The sequence below is a fragment of the Vigna umbellata genome, chromosome 3, assembly GCF_029865625.1.
Source record: "Vigna umbellata cultivar VRB3 chromosome 3, Vumbellata_1.0, whole genome shotgun sequence".
NCBI classification, from domain to species: domain Eukaryota; kingdom Viridiplantae; phylum Streptophyta; class Magnoliopsida; order Fabales; family Fabaceae; genus Vigna; species Vigna umbellata.
In genome coordinates this window covers 8,938,036-8,954,660 of record NC_142167.1, presented here as the reverse complement: position 1 = coordinate 8,954,660, position 16,625 = coordinate 8,938,036, and the positions used below count along the sequence as shown (strand labels likewise).

Here is a 16,625-nt window from a genome sequence, read left to right as displayed (position 1 = left end):
TGCTCTATTCTCTGTCTGCCACGTTGGATGTTTAAGTATTTGAACTGAGATTAAGTTGATTAATTAAGTTGTTCTAGGGTTCATAATTTGTGAAATTAAATTTTTGAATTGGGGGATTTAATTGTGCCAAACCTCGACAAGCTGGACATGCTGGACCGCCATTTTCGTCGTTTACATGTGTCTTCTATGGTACGCCAGCACTCACCACCCCGATCCCCACCTACCGGCCAAGCACGTCTCCGACGCCGGCCTCTCCCCCTCGCAGCTCCAAAAGCTTCCCTCCATCACCGGAAAAGACCTTCTCATGGGCTCCGAATGCGCCGTCTGCCTCGACGACATCGCCACCGACCAACCCGCTCGACTCGTTCCCGGTTGCAACCACGCCTTCCATGTGGAATGCGCTGACCCCGCCATCCCAAACTCCGTTGCTGGCAAAGCGCTTTACTCTGACCCCATCAGATTCCGGCAACAAGGGTCCCCTTCTCTAGCGAGCTTCTCCACTTTCTTCTCCTTTTCTGTCACCAACCTCAATCCATCCTTCGTCGGCGGTGGCCTCACCTTCGTCATCTCGCCGGACTCCACCGCTGTCGGCGATTCCACCGCTGTGTGGGTCTCGTACTCGACTATGAGGCCGAAAGATCCGATTTTGAAGGTGGATCTCGATGTCGGTATGTATCTTAATGATTTCATGTATGTGGGGTTTTCTTGGAACGGTACTGTGGGGGCTGTTGCTGGGGTTGTGACTGTTGCTGGGGTTGTGACTGTTGCTGGGGTTGTGACTGCTGGTGCTTTTCATCTTGCGCTCTTTGCTGGTGCATTCATTTGGGTGCATTCTAAGAAGGTGAAGCGAATGAAGAAATTTGATCAATCTATTGAGTCGTAGATTATTAGAATGCTAAAGGAGTTTAGCTAAAGGAGCTGAAATTTGCCACTAAGGGGTTCAGTGCTAATAGGGTCATTGGTCATGGTGCTTTTGGGACCCTGTACAAGGGTGTGCTGCCTGAGAGTGGTGACACTGTTGCGGTGAAGAGGTGTAATCATAGTGGTCAAGGTAAGAGTGAGTTTTTGTCCGAGTTGTCTATAATTGGGAGTCTCAGGCATCCGAGTTTTTGTCCGAGTTGTCTATGATTGCAAGATAATGATGCAGAAGCCTTACAGAGAAGAAATTATGAGTGAAGCCGAGAGAAAACGACGCGTCGCTGCCAACTCCAACCTTCAGAACGTAATTAACAGACTTAATCTCAGTTCAAATACTTAAACATCCAACGTGGCAGACAGAGAATAGAGCAAATCAGTGATCACGTGGCAACGCCGTTTGCCACATCCACTGAAACTTAACACCGTCCAATTTTAAGGACTATTACTCAGAGTTTTAAAACAATAAGAACTAAAAACCATCAAAGTTCTGAGTAGGGACTAAAACTAAAATTGCTTGATAGTTTAGGGACTAAAAACATATTTAACCCCAAAAAAAATTATAAAATGATGAAATTTGTTTGAAAAAAATAACACAAAACCCGAAAATAAAAAATAAAAAATTAGATTATAAAATTGACTTACTAATAAATATTAGTTAATTTAAAAGAAGGTGAAATTTAAAAGTCAAATAATAAAATTGACTTACTAAAAAATATTAGTTAATCAAATATAATTTAAAAAAACTCATTGGACTTGTACAATAATATTTGGTTTAATTGATTACTCATTTTGATTTTTATATTCATGATACCTTCTAATAACTTATATGAATTAAATGTTAAGATTAATCATAAATAAACACATAATTTACGTTTTAGTAATTATCTTTAAAAATAAATAATAGTACGAATCCTATCATTAAATATTTTTTTATAATATCTTATTGTCATTTTTATTTAATAATTTTATGTTTAATACAAAGAGGATATATTTTTTTAACTACCTTTATAATAAAATTTAATTACATAATTTTATTTTTTAACAATAAATAAAATGTATTTAATAAAATAAGTAACTTGGGTTATTCTTTTTATCTATGACTCTCTAATTCCTCTGCTTAAGCTAACTAATACATATAATTTTTTATTTTTAAATCTTTTTAGATTTATATTTTTTTAAACGGTATTATTTAAAAATCATGGATTTAACCTGTGTGTAAACCACTAAAGGTCATAATCACAGTAAAATTAGTGTAAGAAAAAAAGTATAGCAAGTAGTAAATAAATATAATTTGATTTTGTACTTTTTAGAACAAATTGTCTTTGTCTCTCATGTCTTTGTCTACATAGAGGTAGAAATTCAGGTTTCACTTTATTTCATGTATCTATGCTTTGAATATATATATATATATATATATATATATATATATATATATATATATATATATATATATATACACACTCACGTGGTGTTTGGTAAGTAGAATATCCTCCACAAAACAAAAGCACAATTAAGCAACTATAATATATTACGGGCATATTAAGGAGCTTAGATACCAACATGAATCTATTTGCTATAAAAAGAATAGAGCTTAACAAAATTTATCAAGCATAGTCAACTTGAGGTGTTAAACAATATTTTAAAACATTTATTAAAAAATATTCATATATTAATAATAATTATGATAAATCTAGTTAGTTTGATATTTCTTAACATCAAATATGCCTATTGAGTTAAAGTGTGATGTAAAAAGCCCATCCATGAAAATATCCATTTAATAAATATTAGGATTTTTTCTTAGTATTATTATTAGTAGTAATAAATTTTATGATAGAAAACATGATTAATAAGTTCATATAAAAGAAAAATATAACTTAACAAAGAATTGTGGTAGCTCAAATGGTAATTACCTTGTAAGAGATGGGACATAAGTTCATGAGACCCTCAAATGATACTCTAATAATTCTACAGTCTAAAGTAGAGAAGGTTTAGCTCACCCTTACTTATTTGTGTTTGTGTAACATCCCAAAATATAGTATAAACTATATAGTAGAGTCATCACATGAAATGATAAAATAGAACAGTCATCTACTATGTAATAAAGTGTTAACAGTATAGTTATCCAAAAATAACCATAAAATTAAAAACTTTATACAAAGGCCTAAACTGATGCAAAATTATGTACAAGACCGAACGGTCTTATACTAAACAGGGGAATCCTCTCCTTCTAATGCTTGCTCCAAAGTGACATCCTCTCCCTCTGCTCACACCCACAGGATGACCATTACAAATGATAAACCGAACGGTAAACATGACAAGATAGAAAAAGAAGGGTAAGCTAGTGTAATTTAATAGTCATGTGATCATACAATTCAAACCAACAGATAAGATACCCATACACATATATAAAAAAAACATATAAACACATATTGACCGACCACTTTAACTTGACCGTCCGGACTAGTATGAATGTGTAGCTTGAGGTCGTTCATGTGCCCGGGGTGTAATAACTGGAACACCCTCAGCTGCCACCTGGGGTTAACTCACCTAAATACCTTTAGGCTAGGACCTCCTGCTATTCTCACGACATGACTTACCCATTTCTACTTGAGAATTGGTAATCATTAGAATCTCGGGATGAACGCCATGGATTTCGTTGTCCATATTCATACTTTACCACCTTGATAACCAATCACTAAGATATTCCTCCTTGGAATTCCCTTTCGTAACCATATTAGAAATCTCATACCAAACTTTAATATCAACATTATTTCTCATACATAATATGTTTAATCAACTGGAATAAACACTCAGAGTACAACATAATCACAACCTTTTTAAAGACCGAATGCTTCCTAGTAAGGTCAAACCGAACGGTAAAAACCACCATTACCCATGAACAAGACTGGACGGAAAACACTCATAACGTGTAAACATAACCGATCACTAAAGCATGGTCGAACGGTCATTAACAAGTAAGGCCCATAGGAGGCCGAACGCAGTTAATACTGAACACCAATACGAGAGTGAGTACTGGTGTAAGACTGAGGACCTAGACTAAACCGAACACTTAAAGCAAATCGAATACTAAGGTTATACTGAACACCAAGACTTAGACCAAGTCCTAAGAACCATCTAACACTAGAATTAATACTATTACTAATGTCAAAGCTAAACACTTAGAGCGGAACTGAATACTAATATAAGACCGAATGCTATACTAGACCGAAAAGTACAAGACCGAACGCTAGTGTAAGACCGAACACTAGTGAAAGACCAAATACTAGAGCGAGACTGAACGCTAGTGTAAGACTGAACGCTAGTGTAAGACTGAACATTAGTGTAAGACCGAATACTAGAGCAAGATCGAACGCTAGTGTAAGACCGGACACTAGTGTAAGACCAAATACTAGAGCGAGACCGAATGGTCATTAACTGTAATGTTCCGCAAAGGCTGAACATAGCTAAGACCGAACACAAGAGTAAGGTCGAACGGTCATCGACTTCCTCTTCTCAGACTGCATAATTCTGCAATATATTTGCAGAATTATGAACTACATCTTTACTCATTCCCAACATTTCTCTCAACGTATAATCCTCTAGACTTATATCATATACCTATTTACATTCTTCTAAGGATATCAAAACCTTTCTATACATTTTCTAAAGGTCCTACTACCATATTCACGATCCAAAACTGCAACATCATCAACTTAAAGACTCAAATTCGATTCTACTGGGTTTAACACATTTTGAATGACTTAGGGACTCTAACATATCCTAAATAACTCCTCTAAGCTCTCCCAACCGACCAATTTAATGTTTGACCCCAAATTCCCATTTCACTACTCCACTTCCTCACAATTCACTCGGCACAGTAACAAAGAACTTTGCAGAAGAAATCAACATGATCACAGAATTTGGACAATCCATACAGACAATACCAATCACACAAAAATCAAATTTCATACACATGCAAAACCATCAAACAACATTCACATGCACCATAGACTCATCAATTAAATTAACTAGCTTCCCTTACCTCTTAACCGAACCGAACAACTTCTACCCTTCCAGAAATTTGCTAACACCTCCAGAAAATCCTAAGAACACCTATAGCTCACCGATTTGTGAGAAGAGACCAACCAAAGTACCAAAAATGAAGTTAGAAAGGGGAAGAGAAGGCTGATGAACACATGAAAATAGCAAGGCTTACTTGCATGTGCAAAAATTTTATAAATTCACGAGAATTTTATAAACCTCTCGGCTCTTACAGTTTGTGTTGGTATATATATTTGTGCAATGATCGTATAATGTGTGTGTTATACGGAAGTAGATGAGGGAATGACGTCTGAGTCAATACAAGTGAAAAGACAAGCAGAAGAATAGTAAAGAAGAAGTTCGAGTTATATTTATGAGTGTTGTATTTGAAATTTGAATTTATAAATATGTATCATGTGTGAAATCCTTTATATTACCTGATGGATGATTGTATAAATGTTACAATATATATATATATATATATATATATATATATATATATATATATATATATATATGTATATATATATCAACTATGAATTATCAAGTGTGATAAAATGTCATGTTACATGTCATATTATTATTATTATCATATATTTGAAGTAAGTTGTTATTTTATTAATATTAGTTGACATGACATTACTAGTTTTATCACATTGATCCTAGCACTAGTGCAAAAACAATGTATTACGTCGGTTATTTTTGGTTGTTAATGACGAATTAGAGATCGACGTCATAGCAAGTGACGTAACTTTTACGTCGAATATGACGAGGTGACATTAACAGGACAATTTCACGTCGATTATATCGAGATATGACGTAAACCTAACGTCGACTTTGTGCAATAACGTGAGGTTACGTTAGTTAGTAAAGAGATTGACGCTCAATATTTAAATAAATATTTATATTTATAGTAAGATTTGTCGTTTTATGTACGAGGGAAGTGACGTAAACTTAACGTCGATGTGGAGGAGAATGGACGTAATGTTCACGTCGAAGTTCAAAGAAGACGTCAAGTTTTGAGTAATATTTGAATAAATATTTATATTTAAAGGAATATTTGAAGTCAAGTATAAGGGAATGACGTAAGGTTAACGTCGAAATTGTCTATATGGGACACTATTGTCGATGTTTGAACGTCAAATGGTGTGTACTTCGACGTTACCTTTAGTGTTTTTTTTTTTGGATTTGATTCGGTTTAGCTCACTCAACCAAACCTAAAATACAGAAACCAGTTTTCCAATCCATATATATTCACAAAATTAATTAATTTAAACCATGTTATCATCAATTCATCAATTCCAATTAAATAGTAAAACTAAAAGACGCTAATGCTATAATTAAAACTTTAAAGAACCCAGTTTTCCATTCATCTATTCACAATATTCATCTATTCACAATAATCTATTAACTATTTAAAAGCTGCACAAGTAAGCAAATGCTACTATCATGAAAGGAAAAACCTAAAGCTATAACTATTTAAAATGTTTATTCAAATATCGTGCCCAATCCTCTCTTATCGTAGTTATTACTGAAGTGGACAATGGAGAGGTAGTGTTGAACCGCTGCATAATCAAGGAAACTTTACTATTATATTCATTTTAATGTCAAAAGTTTATTGATATTTGTAAGATTTTCAAATGTAAATTTTTACCTCAGTCCATTCCCCTTTGATTTCTGCTCGAATGATTGCCTTCATCCATGACATGATGTAGTAGCCACATGCCCAGGAATCATTCTGCTTATTACACTAAACATGTGAAAGAACTTAGTCAAATGTAATGGTTTAAACTTGACGACGAAAATTAAAGGTTAAAGATCAACGAATTCCAACCTTAGGATATGTAATTTCAAGTTGTTATCCTCTGGTCCTAGTCACAACTCTAAACAAATTTGAAACATTTGAAACATTAGAAACATAAGTTAATATATTAATATCATAATGAATTGATAAGAATGAGTGTAATACTTACGTTTGTATCAAGGACTTCAACTCCGCTTTAGTCTTCTTATGAAGAGAACAAAACCATACAACTTGTGCTTTTTTGGAATGATCACCATGAGTTGCCAATGGCCCCTGTCATGTACCAACAACTAGTGAGTTAGTTCATTGATTAAAATTTGATAAAAGTTGACAATATTGGGAAGCACATACGCATCAATGTATGGAGCGATATATATCTCTCTGTTAAACTCAGTCATCCATGTTTGAATATATGATTTTTTGAAATCTAATGACTTTCCAGATGGTTGAATGGTCTGAGGTTCAAGAAAGCCATAAACTGACGCCCGACCTGATTCAACTACGATGATGTCCATGTACCTGTAAGAATAAAGTTAAGTATATTTATTAAAAATTAATAATACTAATATACAAATTGGAAAATAACAAATAAAAAACTTACATGCACCATAGTTGTATGCATGAAATGTTGAGCATTTTTTCTCCACCAATGATCTCATAAGCATCATCAAAATTAATATACAATGGAACATGGCACTCGAGGCCAAATGTTCTTAACTTCCACAACATCTCTACCGGTCCTTTTCTCAACTTATTTAATCTAGAGGTCAATATGGATATAGCATCATGGTCTTCTGCTTCCTCACGAGCCTCGTTCACAGGTTGAGCAATTGGTTGTTTCTCAGGACGGTAGACCTGCAACTCACATTTACAAAAGTTAGGAATCGTTTAATTATAACTTGAAGATTTAAGATAATAAAAAGAAGAATATAATACCGCTAGTGGGCCAAAATATGGCATGATCATAGCCTTAGGCCAAGCTATAAATGTGCCTAAGGCCTCTCCCACGAATTGGATTTCAGATGTAGGCAATGGCACTCGAGACTGGGGGTCTGTTGGATCATCAATCATTACCCGCACGTGAGTGGGCAATAAAGGAGCACCATGAATGGTCTGGCCTCCTGCAATCTGTCGTCCCACGGCCACTACGCACGGAGGATCCTCATCAACCAAAAACTCATACTGAATATTGTAATTAGTACGATCTGCAGTAGAGCATGAGCCTTTGGTGCTCACACAAGGTGCAGTAGGATCATCTGTAGGGGCGTCCTCTTGCTATGATTGTTGTTGTTGCTCTTGTTGTTGTTGTTGGGTGATCATCGCAAGTTTTTCTTCGAACATTCTGAAGCGTTCACCCATGCTTTCCTCTAATTCGACTTGCACCCGTTGCCTGATGCTACTAACCATTTTCTGAGTCACAACTTCTGTGCATCTTGGTTTAGGGCCAAAGTAGTCCCTCAATCCAATAGCTCCTCCAACACCACACACACGACCTGGACGGTCTAGCCGACCTGTGGCTGCTACTAGGAGGTCCTTCCTACCTTGTGCCACAAATGTCCCTTGACTCTGTTGGTCAACCAAGTCATCCTGCATATCATAATGAAGCGAGACACATTAAAAAGTTTGTTACATATTTTTTTATGAACTATGGTAATCAATTAAAAGTTTCCACTTACAATTCTCTGGGATATCTCCTGAGCAGACTGGGATATAAACTGGCCATTGGACTTTGTCCGTGCAACCTTCCACAATTCAGGTCTGGCTGGTGCAGGTGCTAGATCAGGTGACTCAAGACCTAACTCCTCAGCGCGATGTTTTCTCATCTTTTTCTCTAATAACGCATAACCACCACGTGACAGTACGTGTGGTGTATCATTAAGCTTCTGCCTCTGATGGGCGACTATCCTTTTCACCTATGAAAAAATGAAAATCATTAAGCATAAATCACAAAATAACATCTTGTGTGACTAGAGCAATATATTAAAAAACATACCTTCTACTCAGGAGTAAGTCTAGATTCTTTAAATTGCACCCACTCCTCCTCAGTTATTTTATATTTCGTACAAGGAGTGTCGTTCTGTTTAGAGCCAAAGACGTATTCACGTGTCATTCTCGTCTTGAATTCCCTCCACCGGACTGCAATGTGGGATAAAATCTTCTTCCTTATCCTCTCATCATTAGGGATATTCCAATTTTCCTGTTAAAAACAAAATTAATGTTAAAGCATGATCAACAAAAATAAGTCAATGATGGAAGTAAAACATCTTAAACATACCAAAATATCCTGCCATAGTAGATTTTTGTCAACCTGTGGGACATCATCCCAACAGGTAGCGACAATAGGGACATGTGCTTTTTCCATCACGCCCAAGTAACTTTTGAACAATGTTGCATGTGCCCCAATAGGCACAAATGTTCGGGGATCAAACTCCACCGTCACTGGTTTCTCATTAACCCGACGGGATGTGACATTAGGCATCCGAGTTATAGATCTACCCCTCCTCTCGTCGGACCTGATCTAGAGCTCATCATACCTGTTTACAAAGTGTTAGTACATTATAGTTAGAACAGACAAAATAAATAAATTATACAAGTAATTAAAACAATGCTAAGACACCTATTTATCCCATATGCCTTCGTTGTGATCACATCGAGTTGCATGTATTTCATCAGGTACATCATCGACCTTATTTTTAATGGTTCTTGATGAGAAGGAGCTTGTCTCAAGTATATCTAGAGAGTCTTCATCATCAGTTGTGTGCATGGCTCTTCCTTCCAATACCACTGACCATTTATGATTCACTGGGTCAGTGACATAGAATATTTGTCTTGCTTGACTAGCCATAATAAATGGTTCATCCGTGTAACTCATTTTGTTAAGATCCACCAAAGTGAATTCGAGGTCTTCTGTCACCACACCAGAATTATTGTCAATCCATTTACACTTGAAAACTGGAACTCTAAAAGTGACATAATCAATTTCCCAAATTTCTTGTATTATTCCAAAATAACTGATTGATGTTGTAATTAGATTCTTATCCTTGGAACTGGAAAAGTGTACAGCCTTAGCTTGTAGGGTAACTCTACTATTTTGAACTTTACTTTTATCGTCTTCCTCCTTTGAATAAAACAAGTAATTGTTTATGTAATAGCTGCCGAAAGTGATCACATCAGTGTTAGGTCCACGAGCTAGTCTCAATAGATTTTCAGAAACATTCGGAGTCCCATAAATCTTTTTCTTAAACCAAGCTAAAAAGGATTTGTTATGTTCATTAAGTGTCCACTTTTCACTCATACGTGGATGTGCTGACTTAATTTCATCAATGTGTTGTGAAATGTAAGGAATAACATCTTCTGTGTTGTTTAAAATGTACAAATGTGCTTGATTAACTTCTTTTCCACTAACACTTTCAATCCTTACTCCTCGAACTCCCTTTCCTTCATGTATGTTTTCATGTCTTTTCTTTGGAAGTCCTATTGGGTCACAACTTGGCATAGAACTTGAGAAGAATTCAATGGCTTCCTCTACAATGTAGCGCTCTATAATCGAAGCTTCCGGTCTCAATTTATTCTTAACATATCCCTTTAAGATCTTCATGTATCTTTCAACCGGGTACATCCACCTCAAGAAAATCGGCCCACATATTCGAATCTCTCTCACTAGATGGACAATCAAATGAACCATGATATCAAAAAATGAGGGTGGGAAATACATTTCCAATTGGCACAATAGTCTGATGGCCTCATTTTGCAAATCATCTAACTGTCGAGGATCAACAACTTTCTTGCAAATGGCATTGAAAAGCAAACTCAAACGTGTGAGAATACCTCTAACAAAGGCAGGTAATATGGCTCGAATAGCTACTGGTAAAAGTTGTTGCATTAAGACATGACAATCGTGAGACTTTAAACCAACCAACTTCAAATCTTTCATAGAAACAAGGCTACTAATATTCGACGAATAACCTTGTGGAACCTTCACACTATGTAAACATTGACGAAAAATTTGTTTTTCTTTTTTTGAAAGAGTGTGACAAGCTGGAGGAAGATAGGTGCGTCTTCCGATGGATTGCGGATGTAACTCAGAATGGATTCCCATGTTAACCAAGTCTTGTCGTGCTTTCACTCCATCTTTTGTCTTTCCTTTAATGTTTAGTAAAGTCCCAACAACACTATCACTTACATTTTTTTCAACATGCATCACGTCTATGCAATGTCGCACATCAAGTTTACACCAATATGGAAGATTGAAGAATATTGATCGATTTTTCCAAATGTTTTTCTCAACGGTCTTCTTTTTGTGTTTTCTGAAGACAACATTAATGTTCCTCACCTGGTCGTATACTTCTTCCCCATTACGTGGTCTGCACACTACATCATCCTCAGGACTTCCATTAAAGGCTTTCTTCAATCTACGGTAAGGGTGATTTCGAGGAAGGAATCTTTGGTGTCTTGTGTACACAATTTTCTGCTCATGCTTTAGTTGAAGATAACTAGTATTTTCTTTACAAATCGGATATGCAAAATGACCTTTAACACTGTAACCACTTAAGTTCCCATATGCTGGGAAATCATTTATGGTGCAAAACAACATTGCACGCAAACGAAAGTTTTCTTCTGAATATGAATCGAAGACATCGGCGCCCTCTTCCCATAACATTTTTAAATCATCAATTAACGCTTTTAGATAAACATCAATGTCATTTCTAGGTTGTCTAAGACCCGATATCATCATAGACAACATCATGTATTTTCTCTTCATGCACAACATAGGAGATAGATTGTAAATCATCAAAGTAACTGGCCATGAATTATGTTTACTACTTAAGTTGCCATAAGGATTCATACCATCGGTAGCAAGTGCAAGTCTTAAGTTTCTCGGCTCTGCACTAAATTCTGGAAATGTGCCATCAATGTTCTTCCATTGTGGGGAATCAGTTGGGTGTCGAAGAAGATTATCACATTTTCTTCCATCAACGTGCCACATAAGATTCTTCGCATCTTCTTTAACAGAAAACAATCGTTTAAACCTAGGTACTATAGGTAAATACCACATGACATTAGCCGGTGGACCTTCATTGTGTTCATCGTTATTTCCATCAAGTTTCTTCTTAAAAGCGTGACGAACCACACGTCAGACACACTTTCATTGAAGCATACTGATCTCTCTATACAATACACAGTCATTAGGACATGCATGTATCTTTTGGTATTCCAAACCCATTGGACATAGAATTTTCTTCGCGTCGTAATTACGGATAGGTAACGTGTTATTTTCTGGTAGCATCTCCTTCAGCAACTCCAACAATTCCGTGAAACTTTTATCAGTCCATCTATTTCTTGCTTTCAAACAAAACAATTTCAAAGTAGTCAATAACCTTGTAAAATTGATGCATCCTGGATACAACTCTTGCTCCGAATTGTTCTTAAGACTATCGTATAAATGAGCTCTTCCAAAATAAATTTCGCCAACGTCACGTACCATTTCGTCTAAATGATCACTCATCCATTCGTCGACGTAATTCGAACCTCTTAAAGTTGTTGGCTTATATAATACTTCCCATGCCAAGTCCAAACTATATAACTTCTCATTATTCCATAGATGAACAGATGATCACAAATGTTATCCAAGTCTTCATATACTTGATTGAGACAACGAACACAAGGGCAAAAGTATGCCTCGTTCACTGGTTTTGCGTGTTCTTTAACATATTGTATGAACTCAGAAACCCCTCGCTCATACTCTTCCCTAATACGACGCTGATGAATCCAGCTTCGATCCATACTACTACAGTAAACGAAAAGAATCCACGGAAAAAAAAAACTAACTTACGTAGAGAAACAAAAATAAATACCTATCATACGTTGAAGGAAAAAAATAAAGTATCATAGTATACGTACACGAACACAAATATCTATCGTTATACATATATCATACGTCTAGAATCGACAAACACGAACACATATATCATACGTAAGAGATATTGAAGAAAAAAAACCAAACTTGAAATGGTGTCATTGGAGAAGATGACGAAGTTTGCTGACAACGAACGAAGACAAATATCATACGTTGAAGGAAAAAAAACTATCATAGTATCGTTATACATATAGATATCATATGTCCAAAATCGACAAACACAACACAAACACGAGCACATACATCATACGTAAGAGTACTTTAAGAAAAAAAAACATACTTTGTGTCACTGGAGAAGATGACGAAGTTCGCTGACCCCGTATGAAAAACAGCCTAAAGATAAATGAAAAACAATTGGTCAACCTTAGGAATGAGAACCAAATGACATACAAAGACATAAACGACTTAAAAATAACCTTCTTTCTTTATCGCAGTCGTCCACTAAGAAGAAAGTTCAAGCAGAAATGGAACCGCGAACAAACAGTGAGACTGTGATTTGTTTTTACATTCAATAAAAAACTTTCACGTCGTATGCAACAAAACTTTGACGTTATGTTTAAAAACAACGTCGAAGTCCCAAACCATTTGACGTTTTCTCTTAAAACAGCGCGCCTTTTTTATTAATTTTTAAAAATTGCAAAGGTTAAGTCAAATTTGAAGGGGCTTGGACGTAGTATTGGAAGCCACAAGTTTGTTCTTCTGCCTAAAAGTACCATACTTTCGGATCTTTTTTCTTTTCTGCCCTCCCATAAAACGTCGTAGGCTGCCGGGCTGGGACGTGAAGTGGATTGAAGTACTTGGGAGCATTAATTATGTGCTTAATAGAACGTCGTATTCGGTGGGGCTTCGACGTTTTATTCTTTTTTCTTTAAAATCAAACATGAAATTTTTTCTTTTTACTTCTTCCTTAATCGATTCAAGTTAGCAGTGTACTGAAATTTGCACTTTTAAACTAGTGATCAGTTTTTGATCAATATCAGAACAACATAATCTTCTCTTTTCAACTAGATTGAGAGTTAGTTGACATAACAATAAATCTTCATTTCATTTAAAAATAAAACCGAAGCAGTACATAAAACCAAAGGTGACTTAATGCCATGATTACAAAATATAAATAAAATCCACATAGAAAAGTAGTCCCCATTCTTACGAAAAAGATTTCGTTCAATCTTCATCAGTTAACTCATCATCAGAATCTTCAGTTTCAAAGCCAATGCCATTCTTGTTTCCCTTCTTCTCCCATCTGAAAAGAGTATCTTCAACTCTCTCATCCCTTTCAGACTTCTTCCTAAACTGATCAACAACATATTTCTCAAAATTAGTTTGTGGAATGAAGGTAGTATGATCTGCAGCACGAGTAGGTGTACTTCCAAAAGTTAGCTCATCTCTGAAGAATCATCCATTCACAGTCCTTTCCATCCCAATAGAAAACAAACTTAGTATACCAATTTTTTGTGACTTGTTGCACACAAGTCTGACTTCTTGAGATACATCTACTCCTTGGAGAATCAGCACCTGGCTAATAAATACTCCATATGGCAATTTGTGTGCATATTTATGACCTGCAGCGATCATACGGTCTTTTAGTACCGCAACCTAGTTGGTTGGGATTCTATTCTTGATAGCATTCACCAGAAATACATCTTCTGTTGACATTTTGTCCTCGACAAATCTTCCAGGAAGCAGTAGCCAAGTCAGGACATAAGCAATCATTTTCTCCTCCTTGTTTAAGCCATCATATAGGTACTCCTTATCCACCGTGTACCTTCGTCGATATCTTAAGCAGTTTACATATGTAGCTCTCTTTGTTAGCCATTTGTTTGACTTAGAATCACGGATATGAGAATCCAAACCTTCAGCTTTCAGTCCAGCAATATGTGACCAAACATTATCGTCAATATTAATGTTAACTCCTTTGACCCTTGAGTGAATGACCCCATTTATAACCTTCAGGTTTGTGTAGAAAACCTCTACCAAATCTGGATAGCAATCTCCTTTCATCTGGACAAAATCAGTAAGCCATTGATATGCAGTCCATTCTTGAAAAGGAACCCTTCTTTCTTGAACAATTGCAGGTCCGGATACTTGTGAGGAACTACATATTTTATAACTCTCCAGAATAAAAACTTTCTTCGGATCTCGTCATCACTTATCCATCAAGATGGGTTTGTGTTTCTTGTAACCCGGGCAACCTTCTCTTTTCTTCTAGATGATGATGATGAAGAAGCCATGTCTGGATAGAATTCTTGGAACGTCTTTCACAATCTTGTAATATTTACATATTATAAAATATAAGAACGATTTGTCGATGAAATTTAAAGAGAATAAAACTTTGTTTCTTTAAAATATTAATTTTATTTCATATGGAAAATAATAATAATAATATTTTATAAGAATTGTGTTTTAGTTATAGATCACAATAATTAAAATCATAATAAATATTTTTATATTTTTAAAAGTAATTTGAAATAAATGTTTTAGGCTAAAGAAAGGTATGATTATACTAAAAGACTTTGACTGATTTTTAAATTATAATACTTTAAGTTTGAGAACAAATTAAGTTGATTGATAAACTACATGTTAAGATAGAATATCGTGGACAAAAATTGAGATAGCTCAGTTAGAAAAAAAATATTTAGACAAGTTAACAATAGAGATGCATCACACCAAGTCAAAGACCGAGAAGAGACCGCGTGTATGGAGAATAGTCAGACAGATCTAGACCAAAAATTAAGACATAATGGGTTGGGTCGAAGATTAAGGCAGGTTAAGTTTTACGGTCGAGAATGGTTGGGATGGACTGACCCGAGCCAAAGGTAGGATAATCGACTATCTCCTGAATAATAATTACTATAGGAAATAAAATAAATTGTATTTTTCTTATCAAAGATTAACATCTTTGTGGAAAATATTTCTTTTAGGGTTTTTTAGGTGCCTTAAACATTTATACCTATATATAGGGGCACCAAATACATATGTAGACACTTTGGAAGTCATAAATATGCATTTGCAACGTTAAGGAAGGATTCTTTTGGTTCTTGGTTTACAACTCTGATTCTTATAAAAGATTAACATCTTTGTGCCAAATATTTCTTATAGGGTTTCTTAGGTTATCTTAAAGATTTGTATAAATGATTATGATATCAAAAAATACTATGATTAACATTATTATAAAAACAAATTTGACCCCTCTCATGCATTATTTCTTCGCTTTTTAGTATTTTAACAAACGTGTGATCAATATCCAGCCACGTTGTCATTAATATGACCATAAATAATCATTAAAAACTCATTTGCATTTCTTAATTTATAACGCTTTGAATCGATTCTTTATTACTTACAATCGATTATATTAACTTAGCAAAATTGAGAGTGAAATTATATGAATACAGAGTGGCACATCAAACTTTTTAACTTCAAGCCCTCCAAATCTCACAATCTGCACGGGTGATTGAAAAGTAGACAATTTCTCGCGATTAGGACGTCATTTTTTTAAATGAATCGAATGAAAAAATTTATTGATTTTTTTCTAAATGATGTTTGAACGTCGAATTCGGCGGGGCTTCGACGTTCATACAAGAATGTGTTGTGTGGCAGTTACTAAGCATAATTACACGATGTACGTCATCAGTTCATCTATAAATATAGCTTGCATTTCACATAATGCCTACCTCCTGTTTCCATATTGAACATATTAGGATTCATGTTTTTTTATCTCCTTTGCATTTTCTTTTCCTTAGACATCTAAGAATTTTTGTTCTTCATAATGCAATTTGATAACTTGAACTTGAAAGAGGTTCATTCATCGTCATTTCATATGAAGGAGCCCTTTGAAGTTCAAGTTAACAAAATGTTTTTGTAGTACAGAAATGGTTAACATTTCTTACTGAAAGGGAAGTGCTTAGGAAAAAGAAATATGGTTCACAATATGTTTAATGTTGAAAA

General features: G+C 35.3%; 1 pseudogene; it reads right to left on the bottom strand.

Moving 5' to 3' along the window:
• Window positions 1-1,093: 1,093 nt before the first annotated feature.
• Window positions 1,094-12,248, bottom strand: LOC148201573 (uncharacterized; annotated as a pseudogene).
• Between the last annotated feature and the right edge of the window lie 4,377 nt (window positions 12,249-16,625).